The sequence below is a fragment of the Struthio camelus genome, chromosome 1 (genome assembly GCF_040807025.1).
Source record: "Struthio camelus isolate bStrCam1 chromosome 1, bStrCam1.hap1, whole genome shotgun sequence".
In the NCBI taxonomy this organism is placed as follows: domain Eukaryota; kingdom Metazoa; phylum Chordata; class Aves; order Struthioniformes; family Struthionidae; genus Struthio; species Struthio camelus.
Window position 1 is genome coordinate 59,794,394 of NC_090942.1, and position 17,586 is coordinate 59,811,979.

At 46.3% G+C, this 17,586-nt stretch overlaps 1 protein-coding gene across 10 annotated transcripts in view; it reads right to left on the bottom strand.

Annotated features, from left to right (window-relative positions):
• Window positions 1-4,362, bottom strand: part of RASD2 (RASD family member 2) — a 55,159-nt gene extending 50,797 nt beyond the window's left edge. For 3 of the 10 annotated variants that reach the window (XM_068943519.1, XM_068943530.1, XM_068943459.1), the window contains exon 1: window positions 3,979-4,302. The gene's annotated coding sequence lies outside the window, so the exon portion shown is untranslated. The other 7 variants (XM_068943473.1, XM_068943465.1, XM_068943500.1 and 4 more) reach the window with 6 other exon arrangements.
• Between the last annotated feature and the right edge of the window lie 13,224 nt (window positions 4,363-17,586).

The window sequence follows — 17,586 nt, forward strand, 5'->3', positions numbered from 1 at the left end:
TGCTGTATTTCAGGTCCATCCTGATGGCCTAGGTACTTAGAGATAATGCTTCCCTCCTCTCTTCTGATTTCAGGTGTTCCTAGATGTTAATTTAGTCAACAGACTTGTTCCTCTTTCAACTATATTCTGCTGGGTGACAGAAGAATAGAAGTTTCCCTCGACATCAGGAGATCACGCTGCCACCACCCTTCCACAGTGGTACTGCTTTCTGGTTCAGGACTGGATGCCAGCCTTGCAGTCCATGGACAGAGCCTTTTACTGAGTTGCTCTCCAGACTACCAACGCATGCCCGTGCTACAGACTCCAGCAGCACTGTGGCCCCTGCAGCCCTAGCCTAGGGTGCCCCGGGCACTAGGCAGGCCTTGAGCATCTCCACCCAAGGACAGACTGTCACTCATCAGTATCAAAAGCTGACCCTGTCAAATTCCACTGTGATACAAACTGGTCTGAAGAGGAGAATCCGGCCCTCTCCTCTTTGGGGCTGAGAACTCTGTTAAGGAAACAGTTGCTGGAAACCCCATTTTACCATTGTATCTCACACTGACTGTTAGAAAATGGCCACACATGAAACCCAGACCTCTGCAGTGCCAAACTAGAGGCTCTCAGGGCCACACAAAAGAAGCAGGAGCACAGCCCTGGCTCTTCTGGTGCCCAGAGGAAGGCTCTGCCTCTGTTACAAGGAGCTAGCCCTACAGCCTCACAGATATCACTGCCCTATCCTCCTGTTTTTGTCTTCCCAGCCGCAGCACCAAGCCCCATCAGCTACCTCCTGCTGCTCCAAAGCAGTATGTGACCCATAGCTCCAAAGCTGGCTGCCTGCACTGGCAACCTGCTGATCCTGTGCTCCAGCCACTGCTGAGACAAATTTACTCCACTATAGTCAAACCTGTGAGCCTTGTGGCACACACTAATAACCTCTGCCTTGCTCAGCTGGTCTTGCTTCATTCCCCACCAAGAACCTTCACTCCCTGGGCTGCAGAGTCACTGTGATGCTGCCCCAATCACTCCCGAAGCATCTCCTTTACGAATCCCTTTCTCTAGCCTCTCTGGGGGCTCTTCTGCACCCACCGCACACCTTCACCACATATGTAACTTATTCCTGTGCAACAACCCCATTCTTGTTCCCTTAGCTACCACATTTTTCTTTGACTTCTCTCTACCGTCCCTTCCCTGATCTTCCTCTTTGATATATGTTTCCCATGACCTTTCTCGTATTTCCTTCTGCATAATCTGTGGCAACCTCAAACACCAGACACTTTATCTCTCCTTCTTCATCTGCACCTCCTCCTTTTTTCTGGCACGATCAGCTATGCCACCCTTCCCTCTGTCCCACAAGTGCCAAAATCTGGCGTAACCATCAGCTCCCTCTTCTCTCTCCTCCTACATGAACTTTATAGTTAATTCCTGCAGGTTCCAGCTCAGCAGCATTCCAGGGGTGGCAAAAGACTGTGGGCTGGTTGATGTATTGATCTGGCCCCAGGACTGAGGCTGGTTCTGTAGATCTGTACACACTCTATAAACAAAGGTTTGTGCCAACTGCTGAGACCAGAAAGCAGGGTTTCATTCAGCCATGGACCATTTTTAAAAATAAAGGATGGTGAGAAATTGTGGCCTTTTTCCTATTTTGGAATGTGAAAAATTGAAATGAAGTCACCCTGGTTATTTATGCTGGTAGCGTTTTCAGCTGACAATTCTCGGGAGCTTTTGGGAACAAGGAGCTACAATTTCATTTGACTGAGGGGTATGGTGATTTATGAGTTACAGATGAGTGCACACATGCATATACATACGCAAACTCTTGCACATGTTAAAATTGGCAAAACTCAGCCAATTCACTAAGACTGTGGGAACTGCATAGTTACGCAACACTTCTTACCTGCAAAAACCTTTCTTACAGGACCTCTTAGTCTCAGGAGCTGTCAGAAGTAATGGCATGTGGACATCTTTACTATCCTGGAAAAATCCACATCATCAGCCTCTGTGCTACAAAGCAGACTCTGTCACTGCTGATCAGGTCCACTATGGACAGAGTGAGTCAACTCTGAGCAATAAAGTATTAGAAAACCACCACTGATCCACTGGGACTTCTGTAGGAAACCATTTCTGCTTCATTCCCACCAATCTAGCTTTATTCATCCCTAATACTATGTAGAGAAACTACAACCTCAGAAAAAGTACTAACATAACATGAAACTGACCTTCACCCCTAATCTGAATGCCCTGCATGAACCCTACTTCCTCAAGGCTTCCACTGCTGGGGCAGGGTGACCTGCTCAGACCAAGGTATACACCATCTACTTTTAATGCCCTGCCCTTAACATAGTGACTGCGACACTCTTATGGCATGTACACAGTCAAAACACAGACCCCTGTCACAGAAAATAATAAAACCCAGCGAGTAAAATTATGGGTAGGGCAATATTTTAATTTCTGTAAATGATCTTGGCCAGAAATAAGCTTTTCTGTTTTTCTTCTATAGATTGAAAAATGGTTTCTGTCCCTCTAAGTCTCTAAACTGTGTGCCTCGCAGACATATTTAGCCCTTATGGCATGAAATAAACCTACAACAGCAAACAATACGGCATTGCTGTAGGCTTGAGCATAAATAAGCCTTCCTCCTGCAAACTGGAGCAATCCCAAATGTTTTTTTTACAGATTTGAGCATGTAATTGTGGAATTATTCTGCAGGAAAACTGCCATGGACGTGAAACAATTTCAGATCAAGGGCTCCATTTCAAGTAAATACTCAAAGTGACCCCTCCTCCTTCCCATTTCTTCTCCTACCCTTCTCTGGATCCCATCTTCATCTATCTGGTAAGTACCATATCTTTCCATCCATCTGTATGCCCCTATACAAACAGAAGATAAGAAGCAGATATTAGGCGGAGCAGTGCAGCTTAGAAGGGTGACGTCCCACCTGTCAGCAGCTAGGTATGGCTGTGAGGAGGCTCGGTGTACCGTGGTTCACAGTCAGTGGTAGTACTGCTCTGGGGAAGCTTGCATGACCTGGATCCTGACTCATACCTATAGGACACTCCTGTGGAATAGCTTGTAGCCCTGAAGTCCCAAATGATGTTAGGAGGGCGCTGCTGCAAAGTGGAGCCTGGCACAGAGCACAGGCCTGGACCTCTCCCTCAAGTCGGTCACAGGCTTTAAGTCCAAAATTAAAAAAAGAAGCTGTAGGGAAAGGAGATGGGAGAGCTGAAGTATCTGGAGCTGAACACAGTACCTCTTTATGGAACAGTCAACATTTCTTCTTTTGTCTCCCCAGAGCGAGCTGTGTGTTTTCTCTAAAACCAATCTCTCATTTGAGCTACTTGAGATAAAACATTCAGAAGCCCCTATTGTAAATGCCACACAAAGACACAAAGGAGAGAGCCCAGAGTAAAAAATATTTTCATACTAAAACTGTCAAGGGGAAAAGAGACTAAAAATCTTTGCAAAGCTAAGTAATTAAGTTAAAAACAGTGATGCCCCCTCCAAAATGCTTGACATAAGCTGTCTACTTAAAACTTTAATTGGAGAGGAGCAGTGCAGGCTGGGAGGTGCATGTGTATCAGATGAGACAGAGTAGGAATCTGAGTGCAGAGAAAAAGGGAAGAGGATCCAGGAGCAGCAGGCTCCATGTATGTGAGTTGAACTCATGCCAAGGAGCACAGAAATCCCTGCTCCCCCATGGGTTGCCCAATACTCCTTCCAGAGCGTCTCTCCAAACTAGATCCCTCTCGCACTGCCTACAAAATAACAACAGCCAACATTTGACCACCCAGAGCATTGTGGAGGCAGCTAATGGAGATAAAGCAAAACCGTAGATTATACAACATAAGGGTAGATCGGGTAATAGAAGCATATCCTCCAGTGGACAAGAGAAAACAAAGAGAAAGACCTTACTGTGTACCATGGAGTATGATCTCTGAGCTATGGCCCAGCCTGAGAGGGAAAGTCCACATGGTGCGGTACTCTGTGAACATAACTAACCCAGCCTGATACGTGGGGATCCATCACCGGCCTCTCTGAACCTGCAGCATGGTGAATCCTCAACTGTGTTGTTTTTCTGCAGAAAATGGAGAGCCGACTCCCCTGTGGGCAAAGGCATTTGCCTTGCTAGAAGCGCTGTCCATGAAGCCCTGTTGCCCAGCACTCAGGAAGGGTGCATCTGTAAGGAACAAAATGCACTGTTAGGGTCCCAGATTGCTCATCAGTTCAATACCAAGAATGCCCCTTCTTGTGTGAGCCATTTGGGACTTCATCTTCTCAGGATTTTAGCAGTTATCCCCTGGCAGTTTTCCTTGTGCATCATACAGCCCGTTTCTTACCCACATTGCTTTAATCAGAGGGTTGGCTCTACGAGACAGGAAGTGCATCATCTTCCAGACTCCCGCAGGAATTCAGTTCACATTGGTTCCCTCCTTCCCTCTGTTTGCAAACAGAGCCCGTTCCAACAGGCGCTGGAATCCAGCGCAGGCTGGTCGTTGCTCTTCCTCACTAAAATTAACCTAAGAGAAGGCACTTACTTGATGGAGAAAAATCTTGTATGGTTCAGCTCATAGAGCTGAATGAATCAGGTTTTGTCCCCTGAAAGCCTCTCACACACCTCATGGTTCAAAGGCAAGGCATGGATTGATTATTGTGGGAATAGGAAAGGGATCTGTGTTTTTGAACAAATCATCTGCTGTTTTTAGCCCAGACGCTGTGGGATAAAAGTGCACCAAATGAAATAACAGATAAAACACAGACGTGGAAATGAAGACAACTAAGAACTGAAGGACTTCCAGTGACAGAAATAATCCCAACAGAGCAATACCAGACCAGGCATCCCAGCAAAAACTGCAGTCTCAAACAGTTCTCTGTCAGAGTGAGAACAGAAGTTGGTTCCATTTCACAAGTGTCAGAGTCAGTCACACACCAGGTAAAAAAATATAAACACCAGACACTTGGCATTGTGCAGGTACCTGACAAATAACATTAAGTTAGTTGGACTTCTTTAAGCGCAGTCTTTATATTTTCAAAACACTAAGTTCTATGCAAGTATTCAGGCTGCCATGGCAACACGATACATTTGTTTCCAAGTGTCATTTTCCATCACAATCTTTTTTTTTTTTTTTCCAGAACTTTGCCTGACTTCAAAACTTTGGTTGCTGAGGCAACAGTTCATTTTGAAGGGAAGCGATTGGCTGTGCCCATCTGTGCTGAGGCAAGGACTGTTCTTTGAAGGCCAGCATGCTACAGAACAGGGGGAGGTGCTAGGGAGGATAAATAGACATCAGGAAAGATGGGTGAGAGGAAGGAACTCTGCTGAGAAGTGGCTATGGAGGGGTGACATACACCTTTGCAAGAGGCAGGTCGAATGGGCTCTGAGTGGGAGGCTCCAAACATAGCACAGGCGAGCTAATGTGCTGCATTACATCACTGGGAATATTAAATGTGATCTTAGTGAAATAACACTTTGCCTTTGATGTATCCCTTGAGGATATCATGGAGATGCATAGTCCTCAGAAGACCTCTACAAGAGAGAAATTTGTCTTTGGGCTTGTTGAACATACAAAGTAACTGTGGTAGAGAGAGCTTGAATGCGCTGCTGAAGGTCACACAGTAAATTAGTGGCTGATACAGGAACAAGCCTCTGAAGGTGCTGTGTTTCAGCTGTAAGATCATCATTTCTCTGATATTTAAATTATGCTTAAATAGAAACCCATTTACCGTCTATAGAGAAGCTGTGCAATCACTTTTTTTCTAGCTAACGCATTACAGTCCTCTCCTCTGCTATGTGCCAACGTATTTGGCTTGAAATGCACTGAATTAGGGACTCCTTTCTTTCTATACAACGCTTTCCTCAGTGGAGCCCTGATCTGCACTCTTCTTGAGATCCCACTGTAATAAACACGACCACCACGAACAATCATAACAAGAACCTAGAACAGCTCTTTAATTGGCATCACTCCCACTTTCCTCTTTACTGGAGGGGAACAGTGCTCTGATGAGGGGACACAACACCATCACTTCAATGCCTTTAGGCTCTAGCAGACTCACAAACATGGGGAGCAGCTTCAGGAGGCAGAAGTATGTAGCAACCAGCAGAAAGAGCAAATGAATTGTAAAGGAGGCTCTGAATTGGAGGAGGTAGGGCATATGACAAGGAAAAGCTGGTGGCTTTGAAGAAATGCACAGGATAAGGGCATGCACAGGCCAGGGGAATGGAAACAGAACAAGGGGTAATAGACAGGATCAGATGAGGAGAACAGGTAAAGGACGGCAGGAGGACAGATACCAGAGAGATGAGCATGGTGTACAGATGCTGCTAACACAGGGACTGAGAGTGAAACCTGAGAAATCAGTAATGAGAAGACTAACTGGTGACAAATCAGTATGAATGGCCCAAGCAGGAAAAAATAGCTTTCATTTTATTAAAGTTGCTGAGGAAACATAATCGAAGCAGGAGCAAATACAGAGCAGCCAGACAAAACTCTTCAGGGGGGATTCATTCACCATGTCACTGGCCCCTTGTGGAGCAGAGAAGCTCCCCAGGTATGACTGCAATTCAACCCACATAGAGAATGAATCTTGACATGAAAGAAAGGAGTTAAAAAAAAAAAGCTAATAATAGAAGAGGGGAGCTCTACTGAGGTAAATAGCCATTTCACACATTTCTCTGCCTCTTGAAGAGCAGGGAAGAGTTCAGAAGAATTTAAAAATACTGCAGATGAATTTGGCATCTATAGGATGAAGAAAATCCCCATGAGCAGAGCCTAGGATTCAAGAAGTTGGAATATATCTGTCCTTCTTTGACGTTAACTCCTAGTGCAACCTGGACTAGGACACGCTCTTTCTGTGCCCCAATTCCCTCCTCTGTACGGGGGATGACCAGACTTCTCTACCTCCAAAGGATTTGCGTGGAGAGATGTGTGACTGATTACAAGGTACCAAGTCACTGCTGAGACTAGAAACAGTTTAGGACTGAGAAGAGAAATTGCCTTCCAGTACAGGCAGGCTTTAAAAAATAATCTATTCTCTCTGATCTGCAATGGTGTCCCATCCTGCCTCTCAGCAAGTCCTGCTAGCCCAGTACTTCCCTTGCCTTCTCTAGTGCCCACTGGTCCTGCTCCATCGCATCTGACATGCAGTATCTGAGCGGTCTTCAACTGCACCAAGAGCCCTTTGCTCTACTGTCACCATTGGATGAGGGAGCCCACAAAAGCTGCCAGAAATATCAGAAAAGCTGGCAAGGAGACATTAATTAGAGCAATGCCAAGCACAGCAAGATCAGACGGGTATGAAAGACAGATAGAGAAAATAATTCTCTCATTCACTGCCTCAGACTAGCCTCCTCCACTGATAGGCTTTTGAAGCTGAATGGAAATGTTACGGATCAAGGGTGCAGCCAGCTGTAAAGGCAGGTGAGCAGACCTCACCCACTAGTAATTTGGGTCATACAGATTTCACTTACCTCTTGCTGCACATTGTGGAACCCAGAACAGAACTTTTTACTTGCTTTCTCATTTTTTGTGTGGCTTACACATTTAATTATCACTTCAGTATCGATTCTCCAAAGCCCTAGGATCTTACACTGTCCTGTGAGCCAGTATCTTTCCCTATCTGGAGATGCTGCAGACAGTAGGTTCTGCTGGAAAGCAAAGCTGACGAATAGATATTTGGTTCATACTAGCTATTGCTTGTTTAGAGGGCTCAGCTAATATGTTAAGCTAGCTAGCTAGCCATGTCTTCACTTTGCAGTCCATGTCTCAGTGGCTCAGTTCCAGACTGATGATGACTGATGCCCACGCACAGGTCACTAGGATTAGGCTTTGATTTCCTTCCATTTCAGCAATTTATAGCTGACTGCATAAGTAGAGTCAGATACAAACCCACTGCCTGGATCATCACCTGCTTGTTCTTCTGAATCTGTGTCATTGTGGTATTTAAAAATAAAAACAATCAACACAGCCCTTCTAAGTAAGAGCAAGGAAAAGTAGCAAATATGAGAAGGACTCTTGATGTCCAAAGCAAAATATACAGACACAGGAGGCTGCGTGCTTTGTCTCTCTTCTGCATTAAATGGTTTCTGATGCTTCCTTCGCAAGGGCTTTGAATTTTAACTGTTTTTTCTTCGCTGATTCCGTAAGAACTGGGTCATCAAAAAGCTATTGGGATGGAAAAGTACATCCTTGGACCTGATTTACACCTTTGCCTGAGCTGGACCATGCATAAGGACTATGTGTATTTCTGGTGGGCTGTGTGCCCCTGTACACCCCTGGTCAGTGCCAAATAGCAGCCATTTGGCCTTTGGTTACACACTGCAGAAACCTGAACCCTGCCCTACTTTTGTACTGCGCTCCCAAAAGCTGCCCAGTGGACTACTGGCAATGGTTAGACAATAAAATACTCCAGCTACAACACCTTCCTTCCTAGGCAACAGGCCAAACCATGCAGTGGGAAAAGAAGAAGCATAAAACGGCCTATGGTGTTTGCATGTCTGGCAGGGAACTCCCCAAGGGCTTTGTCTACTGTATCCTGGGACCTTTTCTTCTATCTGAGTAACCACAAAAGCAGCCCGAGGCAGAGGAAAGGCTCCTGCAGTGATAATATTTCTCTGGCGATTTCCAGCGATTGCCCGTGTCCCCGGACTTCTTTTTCCTGGGCACTGATCACAGAGACCTTCCCTCACTGGTCCTGGGTATCTCACTGCTTTGGGCACTTCAGCTGCATTGCCAGCAGCATTCACCATAGTTAGGAAGATCTGGGACAATGCACTGCCTCCGTTCTGCCTGGGTGACACAGAAGCCCATCCAGTGGTCCCTGGAGCACAAACATCCATTTCTTACACCAGATGGATAAGGAGAGGGAGACTCTATAAGTGCTGTCATAGCCCAGCACAAGACATTTGCTCCAGAGATTCAGGAACTACTTTCCTGTTTGCTCATCCCAGTGTGGGAGAAGTGAGTCCTCTCCCATGCTCAAGCATTTGAGAATTGCCTGGGAGCCTCCTATTCCCTAAGGTACAACTTTCAACAGCTGCTGAGTGGCCTGGCAAATAAACAAGTACCTTCTGCAAAATATATCTGGACATCAGCCATATTAACCATGAGTGCTGCTCTCCCCTATGGATACAACAGCTGCCCATTGGAATAAACAGGAAACTGTTATCCTCTGAGGAGCAAGAAAGGTGAAGGGGTCATGACTATAAATTGTATGTCTCTGGGTTTGGGGCATGCAGCATGAACCACAGACAAATAGATTTTCCATTTTTTTCTCATAGAGCAAGGACTCAAATGCCGGGCTTTTCCTTCTGAGTTGGTTCTCTGACCTAATATTACCCTTTTTTTCAGTGCAAGACCATTAGCCACATCCAAGAGAACAGAAATCCTGGTTTCTCCATTCAGGCTTTGGAAAGCAGTCCAATAGCATGGCGCGGGGAGGCACTGAAGCAATATGCCTACCAGCTCAAGTGGAATAAAACCATGTGTCTGTCGTCTTTGATTCTATGCAGAGACAAACATATGTGTGTTTTGTGCTAACAGGTCTGGGGTCCTGCCTACGAATACATGTTCTTCTGCACTTTGCCTTCCTGCAAGCTGGTGTTTATCAGGAAAAACTGTGAGCCCCTTTGGCGTCAACCTTTCTCGGCGATTTTGGAGTCTTTACTTTTTCATCCTTTTGGAAAGCAAACCAAGACATTTTTACACCACGTGAATGCAGCCTGTGAGAATTTGCATTTGCCCACAGAGTGCTCAGAAATTTCTGGGATCCTTGGCAGACCTTTAGGACCTGTGTCACACCTGACCAGGAGGTTCTGACCTCCATATCTATGGATAAGTTTCAGATGAACTCAAGACTGGGGAAGTTTCACCTTCTTTCCATGTGATGTATCTATTATTGAAAGTTGCATCTGCACCCGAATACAGTACAGTAAAATGACGTTGGTGCAGTGTGGCAGCAGTGATGTTGCTGTGGAAACCATAGCATTTTAATTGCCTCATTCAAGAGAACCCAGGTAAGCTAAACATTGTGGTTCCCCCAGTAACAGCAACTCTGCTGCAGAAAGATCTGGATTGAATGCCAGGAATGTAGGACTCTGTCACTGATCAATTTGTGTGAGCTGTGTGACTTTGGGCAAGCTGTTCCCCTCTTCATGTCCTTTGATTCTCTCCAACCTGTGCCCTCACCTTTTGCCTGCCTGACCTGTATGGATGGCAAGCATCCCAGATTTGTGACAGTCTCTGCACAACATGAGGGCACAGCATCCTGGTAAGATCATTGAAAACCTTTACAGTACCAAATATGGATACAAGATAACTAATAATATTGAATGTGCTCTTTTACTGGCGCAAGGGTCTAGGACAATAGTACTATCTGTATAGTAGATTGCCTTCCACTGTTGCTCTAAAAATATACAAATATCTTGAGCAGAGTGCATTATCTTCTTAGTCTAATGATATACCAAAGTTCATCTTTGTGATCATTTGTGACAGAGCCCACAAAGTACTGTGTGCAGTTTGAAACCTGACAGATTCTATCCACTGAAGGATTTCCAGAAAGGAAAGATGTCTACATATCTATTTATAGGTGTCTATTTATACCGCAGAGGTACTGGATGCTGATGAGCACACAGCATGTGGCCAGCTGTGGATAGACCTGATTTCCACTGAGCAAGTATTTTACAGATACCTTGAACAAGGCAAATGCCTTGATAACGCTCCTTCTTTCATTCTGAGGGTCCAGAATTGTGCCGAGGAAAAGGCCTACAAACCGATATTGCCTAGCCTTTCTGGCTAGAGTACTGTGTGCTGCAGCTCCCTACAACCTATGTGACCAGCGATATGACCCATGGCTGAAGTTTTCAGTGGATGGCACGGTAAAGAGATAAAGGTGTTATTTAAAAGAAGCTTGCTGTTTTGAGAGCCGTGTGACTACGAGAGGACTGGAGGGGCTGTAGGAATGAGAGAGAAACCATTTGGCCTGAAACACTGACAGGTCTCACAGAAGGGAAGTCAGACCTGAGAAGGGTGACTCTCGTGTCTCAGCACCTTCATTTTTCAAAGAACTGTCACTCTCTGATGTCCCTAAGAGTAAAGTGGCTGTGTAAAGTGACAATTCCTTTACTAAGAAAGCCTGTGCTTTCTTGCCACAATGCCCACGCAGAGTCAAGCAAGAGTCTTGGTGAGTAGAGGTGTGGGGTAGCAATGGGAGGACTCAGCAAGACTGGGGCACTGGTATGAGCCCTAAGGTGGCTGGATTCTGGGAGTCTCACAGGCCAAAAGGAAAAGACTGAGCCTGGTAGGAAACTATACAGGCCCCAGAGCTAGCAACAAAGATTAAGCTCTTCACAGGACTGCTTCGTTTAGGGTGGTGCAGCAACAGGCTGCCAGGAGACTCAAAACATTGCTGAGGAGAACCCAGCTATGGATGAGGACATAAGATGTACCTCACTGCTGCATCTGCAAGATGGGAAGAGATAGGTGACAAAAGAGGTCTGGTCCAGGACAAACTCCTACTGGGTCCTCTCATTAGAGAATGGCGTCCATACCAAGGGGTTAGGTGTCATGGGGTGACCATCTTTCGTCTTACACCAAGTCCAATAGCTTCTTATACCAAGAAGCTGTTGGAAAGCAGTGAGTGAGGACAGGATGTCTTTGTGGGACAAGATGTGTGGGAGCCCAGGGTGACCAAGTGTGAGGCAAGGACTGATTTCTGCCATTGTGCTAGGTGAGAAAAAGCAGCAAAAAGAAAGGAAAAAAATCAGGAAGTGAGAAAGTGGTGATGAGACAAGATAAAGAACAGGGAGATGATGTGGAGAAGCTTGGCCAGAAGAAAGCTGAAGGGCGGAGAGGAGAGAGAAAGGGCCAGGGAGCAGTAGATGGTCCAGTCGGTATCCCCCAATGTGCATCTTTTAGTGTTCTGTTCCTACCAGGGAGCCCTGAGAGCTGATCCAGCGTGTTATACCCCAGTGTCCTGCCTGCCTGTGAAGCTGGCAGGCCTGAAAACAGAAGCTGGAGGCTTGTGCTGGAAACTCTGCAAGGCAGCCATAGACTGACAGCAATGTTCAGGAAGGTGAACAGGAATGCAGGGAAGAGAAAGCAGGCATGTGATATGCAGTGGGATGGAGGAGGAGCAAATGGACTTACTAGGGTTGCTGAGAGAGATCCAGAGCAGAGGTGCTCAGGAAGGAGTGAAGAACTCTTGCAAATGGATAGGCAAAATTTGGTGAAAAGCAGCAGTGGGCATTTGTGTGTCACACATGTTGGAGAATGAGTGATTTGGGGTTTTGAGGGAACCCAGACTAGAATTAGGGTATCATAGGCTTTTATTCAAACATCCTGAAGGGCTTGAATCTTGACCTGTGTCATCCCCCATTAGACCACATCACAGGCACTTGGAGCCATGAAACACATATGCCTTTGCACAGGGTCATGTAATAGGGAATGGCACATCCCTATAAGGTCCTGCAACAGGGCACATGGCAAGGAAGAGGCCACAGTTGCTTGGCTGTGGCAGGAGACCTGCTCAGACCAAGTGAGTAGTTGGTTCTGCACAATGAGGAGAGTTTCTGTTCAGCGTGGCCCCAGTGGATGGCATAGTACAGTCCTATACTTTTCCAGAGAGATAATGTCAAGAGGCATCTTTGCCCTGAAACCACCACACAGTGCTGCGGGGGGCTGCTCCTCCTGGCTGCACTGCAGAATGACGTTGCTACTCCGCAGTCTCAGTCCCCAGAGACCTCTGTTTGTCCTTTTGTCTTTTCTGGCACTTTACAGAACAAAGTACAAGAATTTCTCTCCCTCCACGAGATCAGTTTCGATGCAACAGCCTAGCAGGGGCTGGAGAGGACCCCAGAAGGTGCGAATGTTATTTATGTCAGCGTGGAGACTCTGTCACTGAGATCATGCTAACATTGTGCTAGGTGCTACACAAATGCATGGTAAGAGATGCCCTGTGCTCTAAAGAGCTGATTATCTAAGACAGACAAGGAGATGGAATTCTTTGATCAACTGAATCAGTAAGTCAGCAGCACAGAGGAGGAAAGGACCCAGGCCTCTTACATCCAAAGTTGGTGCTTGACTGACCACCTTAAATTGTTTCTCACATCACCCCTATCAGCATATGCTGCTTTTTGTAGTTCATCTCACATCCTTGAGCAATAGTTCTCAGGACTCACAGTTCGGCTTTGTTTTATTTTATGGAGGAAGTGACGCTCACAATACTCTCAAAGGTTATGCTGCTGCATTGCAACAGCTCTCATCCTACATGGAGATTGAAGACAGTTGAGCAATGCAGATGTGATGACTCAGCTTTGCTGGATTTTACAGTCATGGAGCTCCTCTGACATTTCCATGGAGATATTCTGATTAGTTTGCTATACAGGGCAAGAGAATCAAACTTAGCAGCGCAAAGCAAGCCTTTACCAAAGCCACCTTCTCCTTTGATAACAGCAGTTCAGCAACTATAGAAGAAAGATGCACACACCTCCCTAATTTGAGATGCCAACGATGTGGAATTATCCACCTGAGCTAGTCACTTGGCCTCCTTTTATAGTCGACAGAGGGGAAACAGATCTTACTGAAAGAAGCCAAAGGAATTGTGCCCTAATACCTACTTCGGATAAAATAAATCACTGTCTGGAAGTCCTCACTTCTCTGCACTGACACAGACAGCCTTGCTCAGAAACAGCTGTCTGCACTTGGTCAAGTGAATCCCAACCCTGCTGTCTCATGGTGACCCAAAAAGGTTAAGAATACCATGCACTGGACGCCTTCTGAGCTAGAAACCCCATCCTCTCATACAGATTAACACATCTCAGATAGAACTACATGTAGTCTACAAGTTTCTCAGGGGTTAATTCATTGTGACAACAGGTGGGTGGCTCCTATACAAACACAAGTTTGAAGCAAAGGCAACCCGGCATCCCTGGTGGCTGCTTTTTATCCCTAGTTTTTGGCTGTTACACTCACCTAACTGTACTTCTGTACAAGATGCAAGCCAACGACAGCTGAAGTTATGGTTGGAAAGAGGCCTTGCTGTGCAAGTGGCATAGCACTAAGTTAAAGAACGGGTAAAATTACCTCTATATACTAGGTGAGTGAATGCTACGTTGCTCAGATGTAAAGTGGCTAAGTCTGTCTTTATTCTCTGTGTCGGCCTTGGAGTCGAGAATCATATTTTTGGTCATCTAAGGACTCCCAGACAGTGACTCTGTCACAAGTCTCAGCAAGCTAGAACCTCAGGGGTGACCAAGAAGAGTCATCTTCACCAGGAGGACCACTGATCCTTTATCAAGTAGCTATCAGGTGAGTAAAGATCTGTCTGTCTGTCTTTGGAGCAAGGATCATCTATTTCAGGCTAGCTGAAGAAAGCTGTAGCACTCCCTGTCTAAATACCTTGGCGTCATTAGCACTCTGAAGACATGTGATTGGTATTATCATTTCCATTTTACAGTCAGGACATGGAGGTGCAGAGAAGTAATGTGACTAGATAGTGGCCACACAGTGAATCTATGACAGAGTAGGGACTTGAACACACATTTTGTAATTCTGTAATAGCAGACTCATCCCTGGCCCACTCTTTCTCTTTCTACAGTTATGCAGGATATGTTTAAGAACTACCACTCTGTCCAGATGAGAATTGCTAACTACTTTCCCCCTAAATTTCTCCTGCAGTGCCATGTTCCAAAAAGAGCCATTACTAATCAAAGATCCTGAGTTCCAAGATAATGTCAGTTGTGCATATCCCAGCTCCGCTTCTTCTGATAGAGCTGCATACATTAGTTGCTAAACAATGTTGTCACAAGCTGCATGTACACTTACATAACCTCAAACCATATAATCAGCACATTTCATAGCACAAAGAGATCAATCATTCTGATCCCCAGCACAGAAATATTCCTATGATCCGCATCATGACATGAAAACAAAACAAAAAAAACCCACAAAAAATCCAACCTCTGCTCCTGCCAACACTCAACACACCTTATGCACTTTGAGATGCTGTGCACTTTAAAACCTGTGAGTGCCATGGTCAGCTTAACAAACACCACATGAAGTCAGCAGCCAAAATCCAGCCATGCACTACCACTCCAGCACAAAGAAAAGATAAATGGAAAAGGCTGTGTGGGAGGTTGCAGGTAGAGAGAAACAAGGAAGGAGCAAAACAAGAGTGACAGAAGCAAAGCGCTTGAGCACTATGTTCCCCTTCCCCAATTCCCTTCCCAGGGTACTCTTGACACCCGGTCCCTTTCCATTGCTGGGCGCTCTTTCCAAGCTGGGGCAGTAGAGGCTCGCAGCCGCTTTTGCAATGGCAGTGGTAACAGCAGGCTTTAGGTACTGTTTCCCCTACTCACCTCCACGTTTGCCTTGCTCTTGCTCTTCCTCTGGAAGAAGGACCACGGATAGATACTGCCAGGATCTCGTAAGCATGGAATAGATGTACTGGGGAAGGGTGGCAGAGGCCAAGAGACCTGTAGGACTTCTCTGCTACAGTGACACATGGACACATAGCAGGAAAAGAGCCATGACACTACACTGCTTTGGGACCATGTTGACTGTCTTCTGATGCTACATTTCTAAATACATTATTGGGGTACAGGAGTTTGTGAAGTGGGATATTTTCAACTAGACCCTGGCAGTCTTGTGAACTTCACCTGGCCACTGCTTGAGCAGTGTGGTGCAAAGAGAGAAAGAACAGGCAGAAGCAGATCTCCACTTCTTTTCTCTGCCTTCAGAGCATCTTTCTTTTGGAAATGGTATGAAGCTCACCGGCAGCAGTGCAAGCTACTGAGGTGATAGTGAGAAGACAGACACAAAACACTTAGGTAACCCCCCCCTTTTTCTCTATAGAAACAAGAATTATGGCTGCTAGAAGTCTCCGGCCATGGATCTATCTCACTTTAACTTCCCTTATCCAAGGAGCTAGTCCTGTTCATGGAGCTGAAGGCTGAAGCAATAATATTCCTTTCCTATTCCAGCCCTACCTCCCCATTTAGGGAAAGATGTGGGGAGAGCGGCTATGTTTCTCTTTTTTTTTTTTTAAAGGAAAAGAGGATTCCTCGTTTGCCCTGGCGTTGAGCGTTGCTTGCTCCAAGAAGCCCCATGTGCTGCATGGCAGCATGCCGCAGTCTCTGTGAGGCTGTCAGCACCATGTGGGGAAGGCGGATGAGAGTCTCAACAGCACACGTTGACTGTGCCCACACACCTCCCCTTTTGCATGCAGCTGTCACTGTGGTGCCTAGTTGGCAGAGACTGTAGAAGAATATGGGGTGACAGAGTTGCTGTCCTATCCTCCCCTAAGCCCCATATGCAGCTCTGGATAGCAGCCACAGGAGCAATGCCTCCAGTAAAGGTATGCACCTTAGCTAGAATGCCAATGCCCTCAGTAACTCCAAACTTTTGCGAGGGGCTCAGCCAGCCTGACCCCGCTTTTGACTACATTTAACCTCCCATTCCTTGTGCAGAGGGGAAGATGGGAGGCGTGCAAGCTCTGTAATTGCATGAGTTACGCACCCTCTGTACGAAAGCCAGGCCAATTAACTGTGCCTCCTTCCCCTCTAGAGCACCAGGCACTGAGGCTATTTCGGAAATGTCAGGGAAGCACAGCATGTGTAATTGAGCGCAGCAGCATGTGCCCCGTCTTCGCTCAAGCCAATGAACTCTAGCCTGTCCCTGTGGGGGAGCAGAAAAAGTTGTGCTCTGCATGGAGGACTCTACCTCAGTCCCTCTCTAAGCCTCTTTCAACCCCTCCTTCCCGTTTCCCCCACTCTTGGCTTGCAGCTTTTTGTAGTGTGGCCTCCCTGAAGCTGCAGAGGAGAGTCTGCCCTCTTACCCCAACTGCACCCCAAGTGCTTGGCAGCAAGCATTTGCTATAGCTATGCACAACGAGGCACTGGCCGTGTTCAATGGCACAGAGAATAACAGAAAGTCACAGAAATGAACTTTAAAAAATGCCATCATCTGTGCCTGAAGTCTTTGCAGTCCTTAAAGTTTGAGGGTGCCTGTTAAGCCACTATGCTGCTGTTCCCTGAAGCAATCTGGCAGAGCCTTCAGCAGCGCGGGAGGGTGCGTGGGGGTCTGTTTTTCTGGCCTGTTTCTACTTTCTCTCTTCTCTGCAGTGGGAACAGGAGCGAGGGCAAGCCAGTTATTTCCTTTCACTAGGAGCCCAGAGCTAGGCAGGGTTTGGGGCAGTAATTAACCTAAAGACTACTCCAAACTCAGGAGCACAGGGTCTGGTATGAACATCTGTGCTGGCTACTACCTCTATCAAAGTCTTAACCTGAGTTGAGCTCAGTTTTGGACCATGCTGAATTGATTCCCAGTGCTCCTTGAACTCTTCGGAGGATCCAGATTTAAGGAATTAGAGCCGTTTCCTCTACCTTAGCCATGCTTGAATATAAAGCACAGTAAATCCTGCTGAACTGGAATTGTGTGTTATCCCCAAGAGCATTTGTACAGACAGGAACAGAGACAAACAGAGTGAGCTTTCAGGAAACCGACCATTCCTTGGATTCTTTGATACAGCCTCCTTTTCCTTCCAGTCCTCCACAGAAGTCAGGTCCACCCAAAAAACTGCAGAGTATGAAGAAGGGGAGACTTTCTTCAACATGCA